The sequence below is a fragment of the Petromyzon marinus genome, unplaced genomic scaffold (assembly GCF_048934315.1).
Source record: "Petromyzon marinus isolate PM22_M1 ecotype Great Lakes invasive population unplaced genomic scaffold, UKy_Petmar_22M1.pri1.0 PM_G_Scaffold_1, whole genome shotgun sequence".
Lineage (NCBI taxonomy): Eukaryota > Metazoa > Chordata > Hyperoartia > Petromyzontiformes > Petromyzontidae > Petromyzon > Petromyzon marinus.
Window position 1 is genome coordinate 6485050 of NW_027422650.1, and position 22844 is coordinate 6507893.

Sequence of the window (22844 nt, forward strand, 5' to 3'; positions counted from 1 at the left end):
CCCAAGCAATATGGCTGACTTGGAAGTCACCTATAGAACATGGCAACCAGCACAATGTCCCCCAAGCAATATGGCTGACTTGGAAGTCACCTATACAAGACAACCAGCATAATGTCCCCCATGCAATATGGCTGACTTGGAAGTCACCTATAGGACATGGCAACCAGCACAATGTCCCCCATGCAATATGGCTGACTTGGAAGTCACCTATAGAACATGGCCACCCGCACAATGTCCCCCAAGCAATATGGCTCACTTGGAAGTCACCTATACAATACAACCAGCACAATGTCCCCCATGCAATATGGCTGTCTTGGAAGTCACCTATACAATACAACCAGCACAATGTCCCCCAAGCAATATGGCTGACTTGGAAGTCACCTATACAAGACAACCAGCACAATGTCCCCCATGCAATATGGCTGACTTGGAAGTCACCTATACAATACAACCAGCACAATGTCCCCCATGCAATATGGCTGATTTGGAAGTCACCTATACAACACAACCAGCACAATGTCCCCCATGCAATATGGCTGACTTGGAAGTCACCTATACAAGACAACCAGCACAATGTCCCAAATGCAATATGGCTGACTTGGAAGTCACCTATACAACACAACCAGCACAATGTCCCCCAAGCAATATGGCTCACTTGGAAGTCACCTATACAACATGGCAACCAGCACAATGTCCCCCATGCAATATGGCTGAATTGGAAGTCACCTATACAATACAACCAGCACAATGTCCCCCAAGCAATATGGCTGACTTGGAAGTCACCTATAGAACATGGCCACCAGCACAATGTCCCCCATGCAATATGGCTAACTTGGAAGTCACCTATACAAGACAACCAGCACAATGTCCCCCATGCAATATGGCTGACTTGGAAGTCACCTATAGAACATGGCCACCAGCACAATGTCCCCCATGCAATATGGCTGACTTGGAAGTCACCTTTAGAACATGGCAACCAGCACAATGTCCCCCAAGCAATATGGCTGACTTGGAAGTCACCTATACAAGACAACCAGCACAATTTCCCCCATGCAATATGGCTGACTTGGAAGTCACCTATAGGACATGACAACCAGCACAATGTCCCCCATGCAATATGGCTGACTTGGAAGTCACCTATACAAAACAACCAGCACAATGTCCCCCATGCAATATGGCTGACTTGGAAGTCACCTATACAACATGGCAACCAGCACAATGTCCCCAATGCAATATGGCTGACTTGGAAGTCACCTATAGAACATGGCCACCAGCACAATGTCCCCCATGCAATATGGCTGACTTGGAAGTCACCTATACAACATGGCAACCAGCACAATGTCCCCCAAGCAATATGGCTGACTTGGAAGTCACCTAGAGAACATGGCCACCAGCACAATGTCCCCCAAGCAATATGGCTGACTTGGAAGTCACCTATACAACATGGCAACCAGCACAATGTCCCCCATGCAATATGGCTGACTTGGAAGTCACCTATACAACATGGCAACCAGCACAATGTCCCCCATGCAATATGGCTGACTTGGAAGTCACCTATACAACATGGCAACCAGCACAATGTCCCCCATGCAATATGGCTGACTTGGAAGTCACCTATACAACATGGCCACCAGCACAATGTCCCCCATGCAATATGGCTGACGTGGAAGTCACCTATACAAGACAACCAGCACAATGTCCCCCATGCAATATGGCTGACTTGGAAGTCACCTATAGGACATGGCAACCAGCACAATGTCCCCCAAGCAATATGGCTGACTTGGAAGTCACCTATACAAGACAACCAGCACAATGTCCCAAATGCAATATGGCTGACTTGGAAGTCACCTATAGAACATGGCCACCAGCACAATGTCCCCCATGCAATATGGCTTACTTGGAAGTCACCTATACAACATGGCAACCAGCACAATGTCCCCCAAGCAATATGGCTGACTTGGAAGTCACCTATAGAACATGGCCACCAGCACAATGTCCCCCAAGCAATATGGCTGACTTGGAAGTCACCTACAGAACATGGCAACCAGCACAATGTCCCCCAAGCAATATGGCTGACTTGGAAGTCACCTATACAAGACAACCAGCACAATGTCCCCCATGCAAAACGGCTGACTTGGAAGTCACCTATACAAGACAACCAGCACAATGTCCCCCATGCAATATGGCTGACTTGGAAGTCACCTATACAACACAACCAGCACAATGTCCCCCAAGCAATATGGCTCACTTGGAAGTCACCTATACAACATGGCAACCAGCACAATGTCCCCCATGCAATATGGCTGAATTGGAAGTCACCTATACAATACAACCAGCACAATGTCCCCCAAGCAATATGGCTGACTTGGAAGTCACCTATAGAACATGGCCACCAGCACAATGTCCCCCATGCAATATGGCTGACTTGGAAGTCACCTATACAAGACAACCATCACAATGTCCCCCATGCAATATGGCTGACTTGGAAGTTACCTATAGAACATGGCCACCAGCACAATGTCCCCCATGCAATATGGCTGACTTGGAAGTCACCTATACAAGACAACCAGCACAATTTCCCCCATGCAATATGGCTGACTTGGAAGTCACCTATAGGACATGGCAACCAGCACAATGTCCCCCATGCAATATGGCTGACTTGGAAGTCACCTATACAATACAACCAGCACAATGTCCCCCATGCAATATGGCTGACTTGGAAGTCACCTATACAACATGGCAACCAGCACAATGTCCCCAATGCAATATGGCTGACTTGGAAGTCACCTATAGAACATGGCCACCAGCACAATGTCCCCCATGCAATATGGCTGACTTGGAAGTCACCTATACAACATGGCAACCAGCACAATGTCCCCCAAGCAATATGGCTGACTTGGAAGTCACCTATAGAACATGGCCACCAGCACAATGTCCCCCAAGCAATATGGCTGACTTGGAAGTCACCTATAGAACATGGCAACCAGCACAATGTCCCCCAAGCAATATGGCTGACTTGGAAGTCACCTATACAAGACAACCAGCATAATGTCCCCCATGCAATATGGCTGACTTGGAAGTCACCTATAGGACATGGCAACCAGCACAATGTCCCCCATGCAATATGGCTGACTTGGAAGTCACCTATAGAACATGGCCACCCGCACAATGTCCCCCAAGCAATATGGCTCACTTGGAAGTCACCTATACAATACAACCAGCACAATGTCCCCCATGCAATATGGCTGTCTTGGAAGTCACCTATACAATACAACCAGCACAATGTCCCCCAAGCAATATGGCTGACTTGGAAGTCACCTATACAAGACAACCAGCACAATGTCCCCCATGCAATATGGCTGACTTGGAAGTCACCTATACAATACAACCAGCACAATGTCCCCCATGCAATATGGCTGATTTGGAAGTCACCTATACAACACAACCAGCACAATGTCCCCCATGCAATATGGCTGACTTGGAAGTCACCTATACAAGACAACCAGCACAATGTCCCAAATGCAATATGGCTGACTTGGAAGTCACCTATACAACACAACCAGCACAATGTCCCCCAAGCAATATGGCTCACTTGGAAGTCACCTATACAACATGGCAACCAGCACAATGTCCCCCATGCAATATGGCTGAATTGGAAGTCACCTATACAATACAACCAGCACAATGTCCCCCAAGCAATATGGCTGACTTGGAAGTCACCTATAGAACATGGCCACCAGCACAATGTCCCCCATGCAATATGGCTAACTTGGAAGTCACCTATACAAGACAACCAGCACAATGTCCCCCATGCAATATGGCTGACTTGGAAGTCACCTATAGAACATGGCCACCAGCACAATGTCCCCCATGCAATATGGCTGACTTGGAAGTCACCTTTAGAACATGGCAACCAGCACAATGTCCCCCAAGCAATATGGCTGACTTGGAAGTCACCTATACAAGACAACCAGCACAATTTCCCCCATGCAATATGGCTGACTTGGAAGTCACCTATAGGACATGACAACCAGCACAATGTCCCCCATGCAATATGGCTGACTTGGAAGTCACCTATACAAAACAACCAGCACAATGTCCCCCATGCAATATGGCTGACTTGGAAGTCACCTATACAACATGGCAACCAGCACAATGTCCCCAATGCAATATGGCTGACTTGGAAGTCACCTATAGAACATGGCCACCAGCACAATGTCCCCCATGCAATATGGCTGACTTGGAAGTCACCTATACAACATGGCAACCAGCACAATGTCCACCAAGCAATATGGCTGACTTGGAAGTCACCTAGAGAACATGGCCACCAGCACAATGTCCCCCAAGCAATATGGCTGACTTGGAAGTCACCTATAGAACATGGCAACCAGCACAATGTCCCCAAGCAATATGGCTGACTTGGAAGTCACCTATACAAGACAACCAGCATAATGTCCCCCATGCAATATGGCTGACTTGGAAGTCACCTATAGGACATGGCAACCAGCACAATGTCCCCCATGCAATATGGCTGACTTGGAAGTCACCTATAGAACATGGCCACCCGCACAATGTCCCCCAAGCAATATGGCTCACTTGGAAGTCACCTATACAATACAACCAGCACAATGTCCCCCATGCAATATGGCTGACTTGGAAGTCACCTATACAATACAACCAGCACAATGTCCCAAATGCAATATGGCTGACTTGGAAGTCACCTATAGAACATGGCCACCAGCACAATGTCCCCCATGCAATATGGCTGACTTGGAAGTCACCTATACAACATGGCAACCAGCACAATGTCCCCCATGCAATATGGCTGTCTTGGAAGTCACCTATACAATACAACCAGCACAATGTCCCCCAAGCAATATGGCTGACTTGGAAGTCAGCTATACAAGACAACCAGCACAATGTCCCCCATGCAATATGGCTGACTTGGAAGTCACCTATACAATACAACCAGCACAATGTCCCCCATGCAATATGGCTGATTTGGAAGTCACCTATACAACACAACCAGCACAATGTCCCCATGCAATATGGCTGACTTGGAAGTCACCTATACAAGACAACCAGCACAATGTCCCAAATGCAATATGGCTGACTTGGAAGTCACCTATAGAACATGGCCACCAGCACAATGTCCCCCATGCAATATGGCTGACTTGGAAGTCACCTATACAACATGGCAACCAGCACAATGTCCCCCATGCAATATGGCTGACTTGGAAGTCACCTATACAATACAACCAGCACAATGTCCCCCAAGCAATATGGCTGACTTGGAAGTCACCTATACAAGACAACCAGCACAATGTCCCCCATGCAATATGGCTGACTTGGAAGTCACCTATAGGACATGGCCACCAGCACAATGTCCCCCATGCAATATGGCTGACTTGGAAGTCACCTATACAAGACAACCAGCACAATGTCCCCCATGCAATATGGCTGACTTGGAAGTCACCTATAGAACATGGCCACCAGCACAATGTCCCCCATGCAATATGGCTGACTTGGAAGTCACCTATACAACATGGCCACCAGCACAATGTCCCCCATGCAATATGGCTGACTTGGAAGTTACCTATAGAACATGGCAACCAGCACAATGTCCCCCATGCAATATGGCTGACTTGGAAGGCACCTATACAAGACAACCAGCACAATGTCCCCCATGCAATATGGCTGACTTGGTAGTCACCTATAGGACATGGCAACCAGCACAATGTCCCCCATGCAATATGGCTGACTTGGAATTCACCTATAGAACATGGCCACCAGCACAATGTCCCCCAAGCAATATGGCTCACTTGGAAGTCACCTATACAATACAACCAGCACAATGTCCCCCATGCAATATGGCTGACTTGGAAGTCACCTATACAATACAACCAGCACAATGTCCCCCATCCAATATGGCTGATTTGGAAGTCACCTATACAACACAACCAGCACAATGTCCCCCATGCAATATGGCTGACTTGGAAGTCACCTATACAAGACAACCAGCACAATGTCCCAAATGCAATATGGCTGACTTGGAAGTCACCTATAGAACATGGCCACCAGCACAATGTCCCCCATGCAATATGGCTGACTTGGAAGTCACCTATACAACATGGCAACCAGCACAATGTCCCCCATGCAATATGGCTGACTTGGAAGTCACCTATATAATACAACCAGCACAATGTCCCCCAAGCAATATGGCTGACTTGGAAGTCACCTATACAAGACAACCAGCACAATGTCCCCCATGCAATATGGCTGACTTGGAAGTCACCTATAGGACATGGCCACCAGTACAATGTCCCCCATGCAATATGGCTGACTTGGAAGTCACCTATACAATACAACCAGCACAATGTCCCGCATGCAATATGGCTGACTTGGAAGTCACCTATACAATACAACCAGCACAATGTCCCCCATGCAATATGGCTGATTTGGAAGTCACCTATACAACACAACCAGCACAATGTCCCCCATGCAATATGGCTGACTTGGAAGTCACCTATACAAGACAACCAGCACAATGTCCCCCATGCAATATGGCTGACTTGGAAGTCACCTATAGAACATGGCCACCAGCACAATGTCCCCCATGCAATATGGCTGACTTGGAAGTCACCAATACAACATGGCAACCAGCACAATGTCCCCCAAGCAATATGGCTGACTTGGAAGTCACCTATACAACATGGCAACCAGCACAATGTCCCCCAAACAATTTGGCTGACTTGGAAGTCACCTATAGAACATGGCAACCAGCACAATGTCCCCCAAGCAATATGGCTGACTTAAAAGTCACCTATACAAGACAACCAGCACAATTTCCCCCATGCAATATGGCTGACTTGGAAGTCACCTATAGGACATGGCAAGCAGCACAATGTCCCCCATGCAATATGGCTGACTTGGAAGTCACCTATACAACATGGCAACCAGCACAATGTCCCCCATGCAATATGGCTGTCTTGGAAGTCACCTATACAATACAACCAGCACAATGTCCCCCAAGCAATATGGCTGACTTGGAAGTCAGCTATACAAGACAACCAGCACAATGTCCCCCATGCAATATGGCTGACTTGGAAGTCACCTATACAATACAACCAGCACAATGTCCCCCATGCAATATGGCTGATTTGGAAGTCACCTATACAACACAACCAGCACAATGTCCCCATGCAATATGGCTGACTTGGAAGTCACCTATACAAGACAACCAGCACAATGTCCCAAATGCAATATGGCTGACTTGGAAGTCACCTATAGAACATGGCCACCAGCACAATGTCCCCCATGCAATATGGCTGACTTGGAAGTCACCTATACAACATGGCAACCAGCACAATGTCCCCCATGCAATATGGCTGACTTGGAAGTCACCTATACAATACAACCAGCACAATGTCCCCCAAGCAATATGGCTGACTTGGAAGTCACCTATACAAGACAACCAGCACAATGTCCCCCATGCAATATGGCTGACTTGGAAGTCACCTATAGGACATGGCCACCAGCACAATGTCCCCCATGCAATATGGCTGACTTGGAAGTCACCTATACAAGACAACCAGCACAATGTCCCCCATGCAATATGGCTGACTTGGAAGTCACCTATAGAACATGGCCACCAGCACAATGTCCCCCATGCAATATGGCTGACTTGGAAGTCACCTATACAACATGGCCACCAGCACAATGTCCCCCATGCAATATGGCTGACTTGGAAGTTACCTATAGAACATGGCAACCAGCACAATGTCCCCCATGCAATATGGCTGACTTGGAAGGCACCTATACAAGACAACCAGCACAATGTCCCCCATGCAATATGGCTGACTTGGTAGTCACCTATAGGACATGGCAACCAGCACAATGTCCCCCATGCAATATGGCTGACTTGGAATTCACCTATAGAACATGGCCACCAGCACAATGTCCCCCAAGCAATATGGCTCACTTGGAAGTCACCTATACAATACAACCAGCACAATGTCCCCCATGCAATATGGCTGACTTGGAAGTCACCTATACAATACAACCAGCACAATGTCCCCCATCCAATATGGCTGATTTGGAAGTCACCTATACAACACAACCAGCACAATGTCCCCCATGCAATATGGCTGACTTGGAAGTCACCTATACAAGACAACCAGCACAATGTCCCAAATGCAATATGGCTGACTTGGAAGTCACCTATAGAACATGGCCACCAGCACAATGTCCCCCATGCAATATGGCTGACTTGGAAGTCACCTATACAACATGGCAACCAGCACAATGTCCCCCATGCAATATGGCTGACTTGGAAGTCACCTATATAATACAACCAGCACAATGTCCCCCAAGCAATATGGCTGACTTGGAAGTCACCTATACAAGACAACCAGCACAATGTCCCCCATGCAATATGGCTGACTTGGAAGTCACCTATAGGACATGGCCACCAGTACAATGTCCCCCATGCAATATGGCTGACTTGGAAGTCACCTATACAATACAACCAGCACAATGTCCCGCATGCAATATGGCTGACTTGGAAGTCACCTATACAATACAACCAGCACAATGTCCCCCATGCAATATGGCTGATTTGGAAGTCACCTATACAACACAACCAGCACAATGTCCCCCATGCAATATGGCTGACTTGGAAGTCACCTATACAAGACAACCAGCACAATGTCCCCCATGCAATATGGCTGACTTGGAAGTCACCTATAGAACATGGCCACCAGCACAATGTCCCCCATGCAATATGGCTGACTTGGAAGTCACCAATACAACATGGCAACCAGCACAATGTCCCCCAAGCAATATGGCTGACTTGGAAGTCACCTATACAACATGGCAACCAGCACAATGTCCCCCAAGCAATTTGGCTGACTTGGAAGTCACCTATAGAACATGGCAACCAGCACAATGTCCCCCAAGCAATATGGCTGACTTAAAAGTCACCTATACAAGACAACCAGCACAATTTCCCCCATGCAATATGGCTGACTTGGAAGTCACCTATAGGACATGGCAAGCAGCACAATGTCCCCCATGCAATATGGCTGACTTGTAAGTCACCTATACAACTTGGCAACCAGCACAATGTCCCCCATGCAATATGGCTGACTTGGAAGTCACCTATACAACACAACCAGCACAATGTCCCCCAAGCAATATGGCTCACTTGGAAGTCACCTATACAACATGGCAACCAGCACAATGTCCCCCATGCAATATGGCTGACTTGGAAGTCACCTATAGGACATGGCAAAAAGCACAATGTCCCCCATGCAATATGGCTGACTTGGAAGTCACCTATAGAACATGGCCACCAGCACAATGTCCCCCAAACAATATGGCTCACTTGGAAGTCACCTATACAATACAACCAGCACAATGTCCCCCATGCAATATGGCTGACTTGGAAGTCACCTATACAATACAACCAGCACAATGTCCCCCATGCAATATGGCTGACTTGGAAGTCACCTATACAACACAACCAGCACAATGTCCCCCATGCAATATGGCTGACTTGGAAGTCACCTATACAACACAACCAGCACAATGTCCCCCATGCAATATGGCTCACTTGGAAGTCACCTATACAACATGGCATCCAGCACAATGTCACCCATGCAATATGGCTGACTTGGAAGTCACCTATACAACATGGCAACCAGCACAATGTCCCCCATGCAATATGGCTGACTTGGAAGTCACCTATACAACATGGCAACCAGCACAATGTCCCCCATGCAATATGGCTGACTTGGAAGTCACCTATACAAGAAACCAGCACAATGTCCCCCATGCAATGTGGCTGACTTGGAAGTCACCTATAGAACATGGCCACCAGCACAATGTCCCCCATGCAATATGGCTGACTTGGAAGTCACCTATACAACATGGCAACCAGCACAATGTTCCCCATGCAATATGGCTGACTTGGAAGTCACCTATACAATACAACCAGCACAATGTCCCCCAAGCAATATGGCTGACTTGGAAGTCACCTATACAAGACAACCAGCACAATGTCCCCCATGCAATATGGCTGACTTCGAAGTCACCTATAGAACAAGGCCACCAGCACAATGTCCCCCATGCAATATGGCTGACTTGGAAGTCACCTATACAACATGGCAACCAGCACAATGTCCCCCATGCAATATGGCTGACTTGGAAGTCACCTATAGAACATGGCCACCAGCACAATGTCCCCCATGCAATATGGCTGACTTGGAAGTCACCAATACAACATGGCAAACAGCACAATGTCCCCCAAGCAATATGGCTGACTTGGAAGTCACCTATACAACATGGCAACCAGCACAATGTCCCCCAAGCAATTTGGCTGACTTGGAAGTCACCTATAGAACATGGCAACCAGCACAATGTCCCCCAAGCAATATGGCTGACTTAAAAGTCACCTATACAAGACAACCAGCACAATTTCCCCCATGCAATATGGCTGACTTGGAAGTCACCTATAGGACATGGCAAGCAGCACAATGTCCCCCATGCAATATGGCTGACTTGTAAGTCACCTATACAACATGGCAACCAGCACAATGTCCCCCATGCAATGTGGCTGACTTGGAAGTCACCTATACAACATGGCAACCAGCACAATGTCCCCCATGCAATATGGCTGACTTGGAAGTCACCTTTACAACATGGCCGCCAGCACAATGTCCCCCATGCAATATGGCTGACTTGGAAGTCACCTATACAACACAACCAGCACAATGTCCCCCATGCAACACGGCTGACTTGGAAGTCACCTATACAAGACAACCAGCACAATGTCCCCCATGCAATATGGCTGACTTGGAAGTCACCTATACAACACAACCAGCACAATGTCCCCCAAGCAATATGGCTCACTTGGAAGTCACCTATACAACATGGCAACCAGCACAATGTCCCCCATGCAATATGGCTGACTTGGAAGTCACCTATAGGACATGGCAACCAGCACAATGTCCCCCATGCAATATGGCTGACTTGGAAGTCACCTATAGAACATGGCCACCAGCACAATGTCCCCCAAACAATATGGCTCACTTGGAAGTCACCTATACAATACAACCAGCACAATGTCGCCCATGCAATATGGCTGACTTGGAAGTCACCTATACAATACAACCAGCACAATGTCCCCCATGCAATATGGCTGACTTGGAAGTCACCTATACAACACAACCAGCACAATGTCCCCCATGCAATATGGCTGACTTGGAAGTCACCTATACAACACAACCAGCACAATGTCCCCCATGCAATATGGCTCACTTGGAAGTCACCTATACAACATGGCATCCAGCACAATGTCACCCATGCAATATGGCTGACTTGGAAGTCACCTATACAACATGGCAACCAGCACAATGTCCCCCATGCAATATGGCTGACTTGGAAGTCACCTATACAACATGGCAACCAGCACAATGTCCCCCATGCAATATGGCTGACTTGGAAGTCACCTATACAAGAAACCAGCACAATGTCCCCCATGCAATGTGGCTGACTTGGAAGTCACCTATAGAACATGGCCACCAGCACAATGTCCCCCATGCAATATGGCTGACTTGGAAGTCACCTATACAACATGGCAACCAGCACAATGTTCCCCATGCAATATGGCTGACTTGGAAGTCACCTATACAATACAACCAGCACAATGTCCCCCAAGCAATATGGCTGACTTGGAAGTCACCTATACAAGACAACCAGCACAATGTCCCCCATGCAATATGGCTGACTTCGAAGTCACCTATAGAACAAGGCCACCAGCACAATGTCCCCCATGCAATATGGCTGACTTGGAAGTCACCTATACAACATGGCAACCAGCACAATGTCCCCCATGCAATATGGCTGACTTGGAAGTCACCTATAGAACATGGCCACCAGCACAATGTCCCCCATGCAATATGGCTGACTTGGAAGTCACCAATACAACATGGCAAACAGCACAATGTCCCCCAAGCAATATGGCTGACTTGGAAGTCACCTATACAACATGGCAACCAGCACAATGTCCCCCAAGCAATTTGGCTGACTTGGAAGTCACCTATAGAACATGGCAACCAGCACAATGTCCCCCAAGCAATATGGCTGACTTGGAAGTCACCTATAGGACATGGCAAGCAGCACAATGTCCCCCATGCAATATGGCTGACTTGTAAGTCACCTATACAACATGGCAACCAGCACAATGTCCCCCATGCAATGTGGCTGACTTGGAAGTCACCTATACAACATGGCAACCAGCACAATGTCCCCCATGCAATATGGCTGACTTGGAAGTCACCTTTACAACATGGCCGCCAGCACAATGTCCCCCATGCAATATGGCTGACTTGGAAGTCACCTATACAACACAACCAGCACAATGTCCCCCATGCAACACGGCTGACTTGGAAGTCACCTATACAAGACAACCAGCACAATGTCCCCCATGCAATATGGCTGACTTGGAAGTCACCTATACAACACAACCAGCACAATGTCCCCCAAGCAATATGGCTCACTTGGAAGTCACCTATACAACATGGCAACCAGCACAATGTCCCCCATGCAATATGGCTGACTTGGAAGTCACCTATAGGACATGGCAACCAGCACAATGTCCCCCATGCAATATGGCTGACTTGGAAGTCACCTATAGAACATGGCCACCAGCACAATGTCCCCCAAACAATATGGCTCACTTGGAAGTCACCTATACAATACAACCAGCACAATGTCGCCCATGCAATATGGCTGACTTGGAAGTCACCTATACAATACAACCAGCACAATGTCCCCCATGCAATATGGCTGACTTGGAAGTCACCTATACAACACAACCAGCACAATGTCCCCCATGCAATATGGCTGACTTGGAAGTCACCTATACAACACAACCAGCACAATGTCCCCCATGCAATATGGCTCACTTGGAAGTCACCTATACAACATGGCATCCAGCACAATGTCACCCATGCAATATGGCTGACTTGGAAGTCACCTATACAACATGGCAACCAGCACAATATCCCCCATGCAATATGGCTGACTTGGAAGTCACCTATACAACATGGCAACCAGCACAATGTCCCCCATGCAATATGGCTGACTTGGAAGTCACCTATACAAGAAACCAGCACAATGTCCCCCATGCAATGTGGCTGACTTGGAAGTCACCTATAGAACATGGCCACCAGCACAATGTCCCCCATGCAATATGGCTGACTTGGAAGTCACCTATACAACATGGCAACCAGCACAATGTTCCCCATGCAATATGGCTGACTTGGAAGTCACCTATACAATACAACCAGCACAATGTCCCCCAAGCAATATGGCTGACTTGGAAGTCACCTATACAAGACAACCAGCACAATGTCCCCCATGCAATATGGCTGACTTGGAAGTCACCTATAGAACATGGCCACCAGCACAATGTCCCCCATGCAATATGGCTGACTTGGAAGTCACCTATACAACATGGCAACCAGCACAATGTCCCCCATGCAATATGGCTGACTTGGAAGTCACCTATAGAACATGGCCACCAGCACAATGTCCCCCATGCAATATGGCTGACTTGAAAGTCACCTTTACAACATGGCAACCAGCACAATGTCCCCCAAGCAATATGGCTGACTTGGAAGTCACCTATAGAACATGGCCACCAGCACAATGTCAACCAAGCAATATGGCTGACTTGGAAGTCACCTATAGAACATGGCAACCAGCACAATGTCCCCCAAGCAATATGGCTGACTTGGAAGTCACCTATACAAGACAACCAGCACAATGTCCCGCTTGCAATATGGCCGACTTGGAAGTCACCTATAGGACATGGCAACCAGCACAATGTCCCCCATGCAATATGGCTGACTTGGAAGTCACCTATAGAACATGGCCACCAGCACAATGTCCCCCAAGCAACATGGCTCACTTGGAAGTCACCTATACAATACAACCAGCACAATGTCCCCCATGCAATATGGCTGACTTGGAAGTCACCTATACAATACAACCAGCACAATGTCCCAAATGCAATATGGCTGACTTGGAAGTCACCTATAGAACATGGCCACCAGCACAATGTCCCCCATGCAATATGGCTGACTTGGAAGTCACCTATACAACATGGCAACCAGCACAATGTCCCCCATGCAATATGGCTGACTTGGAAGTCACCTATACAATACAACCAGCACAATGTCCCCCATCCAATATGGCTGACTTGGAAGTCACCTATACAAGACAACCAGCACAATGTCCCCCATGCAATATGGCTGACTTGGAAGTCACCTATAGGACATGGCCACCAGCACAATGTCCCACATGCAATATGGCTGATTTGGAAGTCACCTATACAACACAACCAGCACAATGTCCCCCATGCAATATGGCTGACTTGGAAGTCACCTATACAATACAACCAGCACAATGTCCCCCATGCAATATGGCTGATTTGGAAGTCACCTATACAACACAACCAGCACAATGTCCCCCATGCAATATGGCTGACTTGGAAGTCACCTATAGAACATGGCCACCAGCACAATGTCCCTCATGCAATATGGCTGACTTGGAAGTCACCTATACAACATGGCAACCAGCACAATGTCCCCCAAGCAATATGGCTGACTTAGAAATCACCTATAGAACATGGCAACCAGCACAATGTCCCCCATGCAATATGGCTGACTTGGAAGTCACGTATAGAACATGGCCACCAGCACAATGTCCCCCAAACAATATGGCTCACTTGGAAGTCACCTATACAATACAACCAGCACAATGTCCCCCATGCAATATGGCTGACTTGGAAGTCACCTATACAATACAACCAGCACAATGGCCCCCATGCAATATGGCTGACTTGGAAGTCACCTATACAACACAACCAGCACAATGTCCCCCATGCAATATGGCTGACTTGGAAGTCACCTATACAATACAACCAGCACAATGTCCCCCATGCAATATGGCTGACTTGGAAGTCACCTATACAAGACAACCAGCACAATGTCCCCCATGCAATATGGCTGACTTGGAAGTCACCTATAGAACATGGCAACCAGCACAATGTCCCCCATGCAATATGGCTCACTTGGAAGTCACCTATACAAGACAACCAGCACAATGTCCCCCATGCAATATGGCTGACTTGGAAGTCACCTATACAACATGGCAACCAGCACAATGTCCCCCAAGCAATATGGCTGACTTGGAAGTCACCTATAGGACATGGCAACCAGCACAATGTCCCCCATGCAATATGGCTGACTTGGAAGTCACCTATAGAACATGGCCACCAGCACAATGTCCCCCAAACAATATGGCTCACTTGGAAGTCACCTATACAATACAACCAGCACAATGTCCCCCATGCAATATGGCTGACTTGGAAGTCACCTATACAATACAACCAACACAATGTCCCCCATGCAATATGGCTGACTTGGAAGTCACCTATACAACACAACCAGCACAATGTCCCCCATGCAATATGGCTGACTTGGAAGTCACCTATACAACACAACCAGCACAATGTCCCCCATGCAATATGGCTCACTTGGAAGTCACCTATACAACATGGCATCCAGCACAATGTCCTCCATGCAATATGGCTGACTTGGAAGTCACCTATACAACATGGCAACCAGCACAATGTCCCCCATGCAATATGGCTGACTTTGAAGTCATCTATACAACATGGCAACCAGCACAATGTCCCCCATGCAATATGGCTGACTTGGAAGTCACCTATACAAGAAACCAGCACAATGTCCCCCATGCAATGTGGCTGACTTGGAAGTCACCTATAGAACATGGCCACCAGCACAATGTCCCCCATGCAATATGGCTGACTTGGAAGTCACCTATACAACATGGCAACCAGCACAATGTCCCCCATGCAATATGGCTGAATTGGAAGTCACCTATACAATACAACCAGCACAATGTCCCCCAAGCAATATGGCTGACTTGGAAGTCACCTATACAAGACAACCAGCACAATGTCCCCCATGCAATATGGCTGACATGGAAGTCACCTATAGAACATGGCCACCAGCACAATGTCCCCCATGCAATATGGCTGACTTGGAAGTCACCTATACAACATGGCAACCAGCACAATGTCCCCCATGCAATATGGCTGACTTGGAAGTCACCTATAGAACATGGCCACCAGCACAATGTCCCCCATGCAATATGGCTGACTTGGAAGTCACCTATACAACATGGCAACCAGCACAATGTCCCCCATGCAATATGGCTGACTTGAAAGTCACCTATACAACCTGGCAACCAGCACAATGTCCCCCAAGCAATATGGCTGACTTGGAAGTCACCTATAGAACATGGCCACCAGCACAATGTCCACCAAGCAATATGGCTGACTTGGAAGTCACCTATAGAACATGGCAACCAGCACAATGTCCCCCAAGCAATATGGCTGACTTGGAAGTCACCTATACAAGACAACCAGCACAATGTCCCCCTTGCAATATGGCCGACTTGGAAGTCACCTATAGGACATGGCAACCAGCACAATGTCCCCCATGCAATATGGCTGACTTGGAAGTCACCTATAGAACATGGCCACCAGCACAATGTCCCCCAAGCAAAATGGCTCACTTGGAAGTCACCTATACAATACAACCAGCACAATGTCCCCCATGCAGTATGGCTGACTTGGAAGTCACCTATACAATACAACCAGCACAATGTCCCAAATGCAATATGGCTGACTTGGAAGTCACCTATAGAAAATGGCCACCAGCACAATGTCCCCCATGCAATATGGCTGACTTGGAAGTCACCTATACAACATGGCAACCAGCACAATGTCCCCCATGCAATATGGCTGACTTGGAAGTCACCTATACAATACAACCAGCACAATGTCCCCCATCCAATATGGCTGACTTGGAAGTCACCTATACAAGACAACCAGCACAATGTCCCCCATGCAATATGGCTGACTTGGAAGTCACCTATACAATACAACCAGCACAATGTCCCCCATGCAATATGGCTGATTTGGAAGTCACCTATACAACACAACCAGCACAATGTCCCCCATGCAATATGGCTGACTTGGACGTCACCTATACAAGACAACCAGCACAATGTCCCAAATGCAATATGGCTGACTTGGAAGTCACCTATAGAACATGGCCACCAGCACAATGTCCCCCATGCAATATGGCTGACTTGGAAGTCACCTATACAACATGGCAACCAGCACAATGTCCCCCATGCAATATGGCTGACTTGGAAGTCACCTATACAATACAACCAGCACAATGTCCCCCAAGCAATATGGCTGACTTGGAAGTCACCTATACAAGACAACCAGCACAATGTCCCCCATGCAATATGGCTGACTTGGAAGTCACCTATAGGACATGGCCACCAGCACAATGTCCCCCATGCAATATGGCTGACTTGGAAGTCACCTATACAATACAACCAGCACAATGTCCCCCATGCAATATGGCTGACTTGGAAGTCACCTATACAATACAACCAGCACAATGTCCGCCATGCAATATGGCTGATTTGGAAGTCACCTATACAACACAACCAGCACAATGTCCCCCATGCAATATGGCTGACTTGGAAGTCACCTATACAAGACAACCAGCACAATGTCCCCCATGCAATATGGCTGACTTGGATGTCACCTATAGAACATGGCACCAGCACAATATCCCCCATGCAATATGGCTGACTTGGAAGTCACCTATACAACATGGCAACCAGCACAATGTCCCCCAAGCAATATGGCTGACTTGGAAGTCACCTATACAACATGGCAACCAGCGCAATGTCTACCAAGCAATATGGCTGACTTGGAAGTCACCTATAGAACATGGCAACCAGCACAATGTCCCCCAGGGCAATGTGGCTGACTTAAAAGTCACCTATACAAGACAACCAGCACAATTTCCCCCATGCAATATGGCTGACTTGGAAGTCACCTATAGGACATGGCAACCAGCACAATGTCCCCCATGCAATATGGCTGACTTGTAAGTCACCTATACAACATGGCAACCAGCACAATGTCCCCCATGCAATATGGCTGACTTGGAAGTCACCTATACAACATGGCAAAGAGCACAATGTCCCCCATGCAATATGGCTGACTTGGAAGTCACCTTTACAACATGGCCACCAGCACAATGTCCCCCATGCAATATGGCTGACTTGGAAGTCACCTATACAATACAACCAGCACAATGTCCCCCATGCAACACGGCTGACTTGGAAGTCACCTATACAAGACAACCAGCACAATGTCCCCCATGCAATATGGCTGACTTGGAAGTCACCTATACAACACAACCAGCACAATGTCCCCCAAGCAATATGGCTCACTTGGAAGTCACCTATACAACAAGGCACCAAGCACAATGTCCCCCATGCAATATGGCTGACTTGGAAGTCACCTATAGGACATGGCAACCAGCACAATGTCCACCATGCAATATGGCTGGCTTGGAAGTCACCTATAGAACATGGCCACCAGCACAATGTCCCCCAAGCAATATGGCTCACTTGGAAGTCACCTATACAATACAACCAGCACAATGTCCCCCATGCAATATGGCTGAATTGGAAGTCACCTATACAATACAACCAGCACAATGTCCCCCATGCAATATGGCTGACTTGGAAGTCACCTATACAACACAACCAGCACAATGTCCCCCATGCAATATGGCTCACTTGGAAGTCACCTATACAACACAACCAGCACAATGTCCCCCATGCAATATGGCTCACTTGGAAGTCACCTATACAACATGGCATCCAGCACAATGTCCCCCATGCAATATGGCTGACTTGGAAGTCACCTATACAACATGGCAACCAGCACAATGTCCCCCATGCAATATGGTTGACTTGGAAGTCACCTATACAACATGGCAACCAGCACAATGTCCCTAATGCAATATGGTTGACTTGGAAGTCACCTATACAAGAAACCAGCACAATGTCCCCCATGCAATGTGGCTGACTTGGAAGTCACCTATAGAACATGGCCACCAGCACAATGTTCCCCATGCAATATGGCTGACTTGGAAGTCACCTATATAACATGGCAACCAGCACAATGTCCCCCAAGCAATATGGCTCACTTGGACGTCACCTATAGCACATGGCAACCAGCACAATGTCCCCCAAGCAATATGGCTGACTTGGAAGTCACCTATACAACATGGCAACCAGCACAATGTCCCCCATGCAATATGGCTGACTTGGAAGTCACCTATAGAACATGGCCACCAGCACAATGTCCCCCATGCAACACGGCTGACTTGGAAGTCACCTATACAAGACAACCAGCACAATGTCCCCCATGCAATATGGCTGACTTGAAAGTCACCTATACAACACAACCAGCACAATGTCCCCCAAGCAATATGGCTCACTTGGAAGTCACCTATACAACATGGCAACCAGCACAATGTCCCCCATGCAATATGGCTGACTTGGAAGTCACCTATACAACATGGCAACCAGCACAATGTCCCCCATGCAATATGGCTGACTTGGAAGTCACCTATACAAGACAACCAGCACAATGTCCCCAATGCAATATGGCTGACTTGGAAGTCACCTATAGGACATGGCAACCAGCACAATGTCCCCCAAGCAATATGGCTGACTTGGAAGTCACCTATACAAGACAACCAGCACAATGTCCCAAATGCAATATGGCTGACTTGGAAGTCACCTATAGAACATGGCCACCAGCACAATGTCCCCCATGCAATATGGCTGACTTGGAAGTCACCTATACAATACAACCAGCACAATGTCCCCCAAGCAATATGGCTGACTTGGAAGTCACCTATACAAGACAACCAGCACAATGTCCCCCATGCAATATGGCTGACTTGGAAGTCACCTATACAATACAACCAGCACAATGTTCCCCATGCAATATGGCTGATTTGGAAGTCACCTATACAACACAACCAGCACAATGTCCCCCATGCAATATGGCTGACTTGGAAGTCACCTATACAACATGGCAACCAGCACAATGTCCCCCATGCAATATGGCTGACTTGGAAGTCACCTATGCAATACAACCAGCACAATGTCCCCCATGCAATATGGCTGACTTGGAAGTCACCTATACAACACAACCAGCACAATGTCCCCCATGCAATATGGCTGACTTGGAAGTCACCTATACAACACAACCAGCACAATGTCCCCCATGCAATATGGCTGACTTGGAAGTCACCTATAGAACATGGCAACCAGCACAATGTCCCCCAAGCAATATGGCTGACTTGGAAGTCACCTATACAACATGGCAACCAGCACAATGTCCCCCATGCAATATGGCTGACTTGGAAGTCACCTATAGAACATGGCCACCAGCACAATGTCCCCCATGCAACACGGCTGACTTGGAAGTCAACTATACAAGACAACCAGCACAATGTCCCCCATGCAATATGGCTGACTTGGAAGTCACCTATACAACACAACCAGCACAATGTCCCCCAAGCAATATGGCTCACTTGGAAGTCACCTATACAACATGGCAACCAGCACAATGTCCCCCATGCAATATGGCTGACTTGGAAGTCACCTATACAACATGGCAACCAGCACAATGTCCCCCATGCAATATGGCTGACTTGGAAGTCACCTATACAACATGGCAACCAGCACAATGTCCCCCATGCAATATGGCTGACTTGGAAGTCACCTATACAACATGGCAACCAGCACAATGTCCCTAATGCAATATGGTTGACTTGGAAGTCACCTATACAAGAAACCAGCACAATGTCCCCCATGCAATGTGGCTGACTTGGAAGTCACCTATAGAACATGGCCACCAGCACAATGTTCCCCATGCAATATGGCTGACTTGGAAGTCACCTATATAACATGGCAACCAGCACAATGTCACCCAAGCAATATGGCTCACTTGGAAGTCACCTATAGCACATGGCAACCAGCACAATGTCCCCCAAGCAATATGGCTGACTTGGAAGTCACCTATACAACATGGCAACCAGCACAATGTCCCCCATGCAATATGGCTGACTTGGAAGTCACCTATACAACATGGCAACCAGCACAATGTCCCCCATGCAATATGGCTGACTTGGAAGTCACCTATAGAACATGGCCACCAGCACAATGTCCCCCATGCAACACGGCTGACTTGGAAGTCACCTATACAAGACAACCAGCACAATGTCCCCCATGCAATATGGCTGACTTGGAAGTCACCTATACAACACAACCAGCACAATGTCCCCCAAGCAATATGGCTCACTTGGAAGTCACCTATACAACATGGCAACCAGCACAATGTCCCCCAAGCAATGTGGCTGACTTAAAAGTCACCTATACAAGACAACCAGCACAATTTCCCCCATGCAATATGGCTGACTTGGAAGTCACCTATAGGACATGGCAACCAGCACAATGTCCCCCATGCAATATGGCTGACTTGTAAGTCACCTATACAACATGGCAACCAGCACAATGTCCCCCATGCAATATGGCTGACTTGGAAGTCACCTATACAACATGGCAAAGAGCACAATGTCCCCCATGCAATATGGCTGACTTGGAAGTCACCTTTACAACATAGCCACCAGCACAATGTCCCCCATGCAATATGGCTGACTTGGAAGTCACCTATACAATACAACCAGCACAATGTCCCCCATGCAACACGGCTGACTTGGAAGTCACCTATACAATACAACCAGCACAATGTCCCCCATGCAATATGGCTGACTTGGAAGTCACCTATACAACATGGCAACCAGCACAATGTCCCCCATGCAATATGGCTGACTTGGAAGTCACCTATACAAGACAACCAGCACAATGTCCCCCATGCAATATGGCTGACTTGGAAGTCACCTATAGGACATGGCAACCAGCACAATGTCCCCCAAGCAATATGGCTGACTTGGAAGTCACCTATACAAGACAACCAGCACAATGTCCCCCATGCAATATGGCTGACTTGGAAGTCACCTATAGGACATGGCCACCAGCACAATGTCCCCCATGCAATATGGCTGACTTGGAAGTCACCTATACAATACAACCAGCACAATGTCCCCCATGCAATATGGCTGACTTGGAAGTCACCTATACAATACAACCAGCACAATGTCCCCCATGCAATATGGCTGATTTGGAAGTCACCTATACAAGACAACCAGCACAATGTCCCCCATGCAATATGGCTGACTTGGAAGTCACCTATAGAACATGGCACCAGCACAATGTCCCCCATGCAATATGGCTGACTTGGAAGTCACCTATACAACATGGCAACCAGCACAATGTCCCCCAAGCAATATGGCTGACTTGGAAGTCACCTATACAACATGGCAACCAGCGCAATGTCTACCAAGCAATATGGCTGACTTGGAAGTCACCTATAGAACATGGCAACCAGCACAATGTCCCCCAAGCAATGTGGCTGACTTAAAAGTCACCTATACAAGACAACCAGCACAATTTCCCCCATGCAATATGGCTGACTTGGAAGTCACCTATAGGACATGGCAACCAGCACAATGTCCCCCATGCAATATGGCTGACTTGTAAGTCACCTATACAACATGGCAACCAGCACAATGTCCCCCATGCAATATGGCTGACTTGGAAGTCACCTATACAACATGGCAAAGAGCACAATGTCCCCCATGCAATATGGCTGACTTGGAAGTCACCTTTACAACATGGCCACCAGCACAATGTCCCCCATGCAATATGGCTGACTTGGAAGTCACCTATAC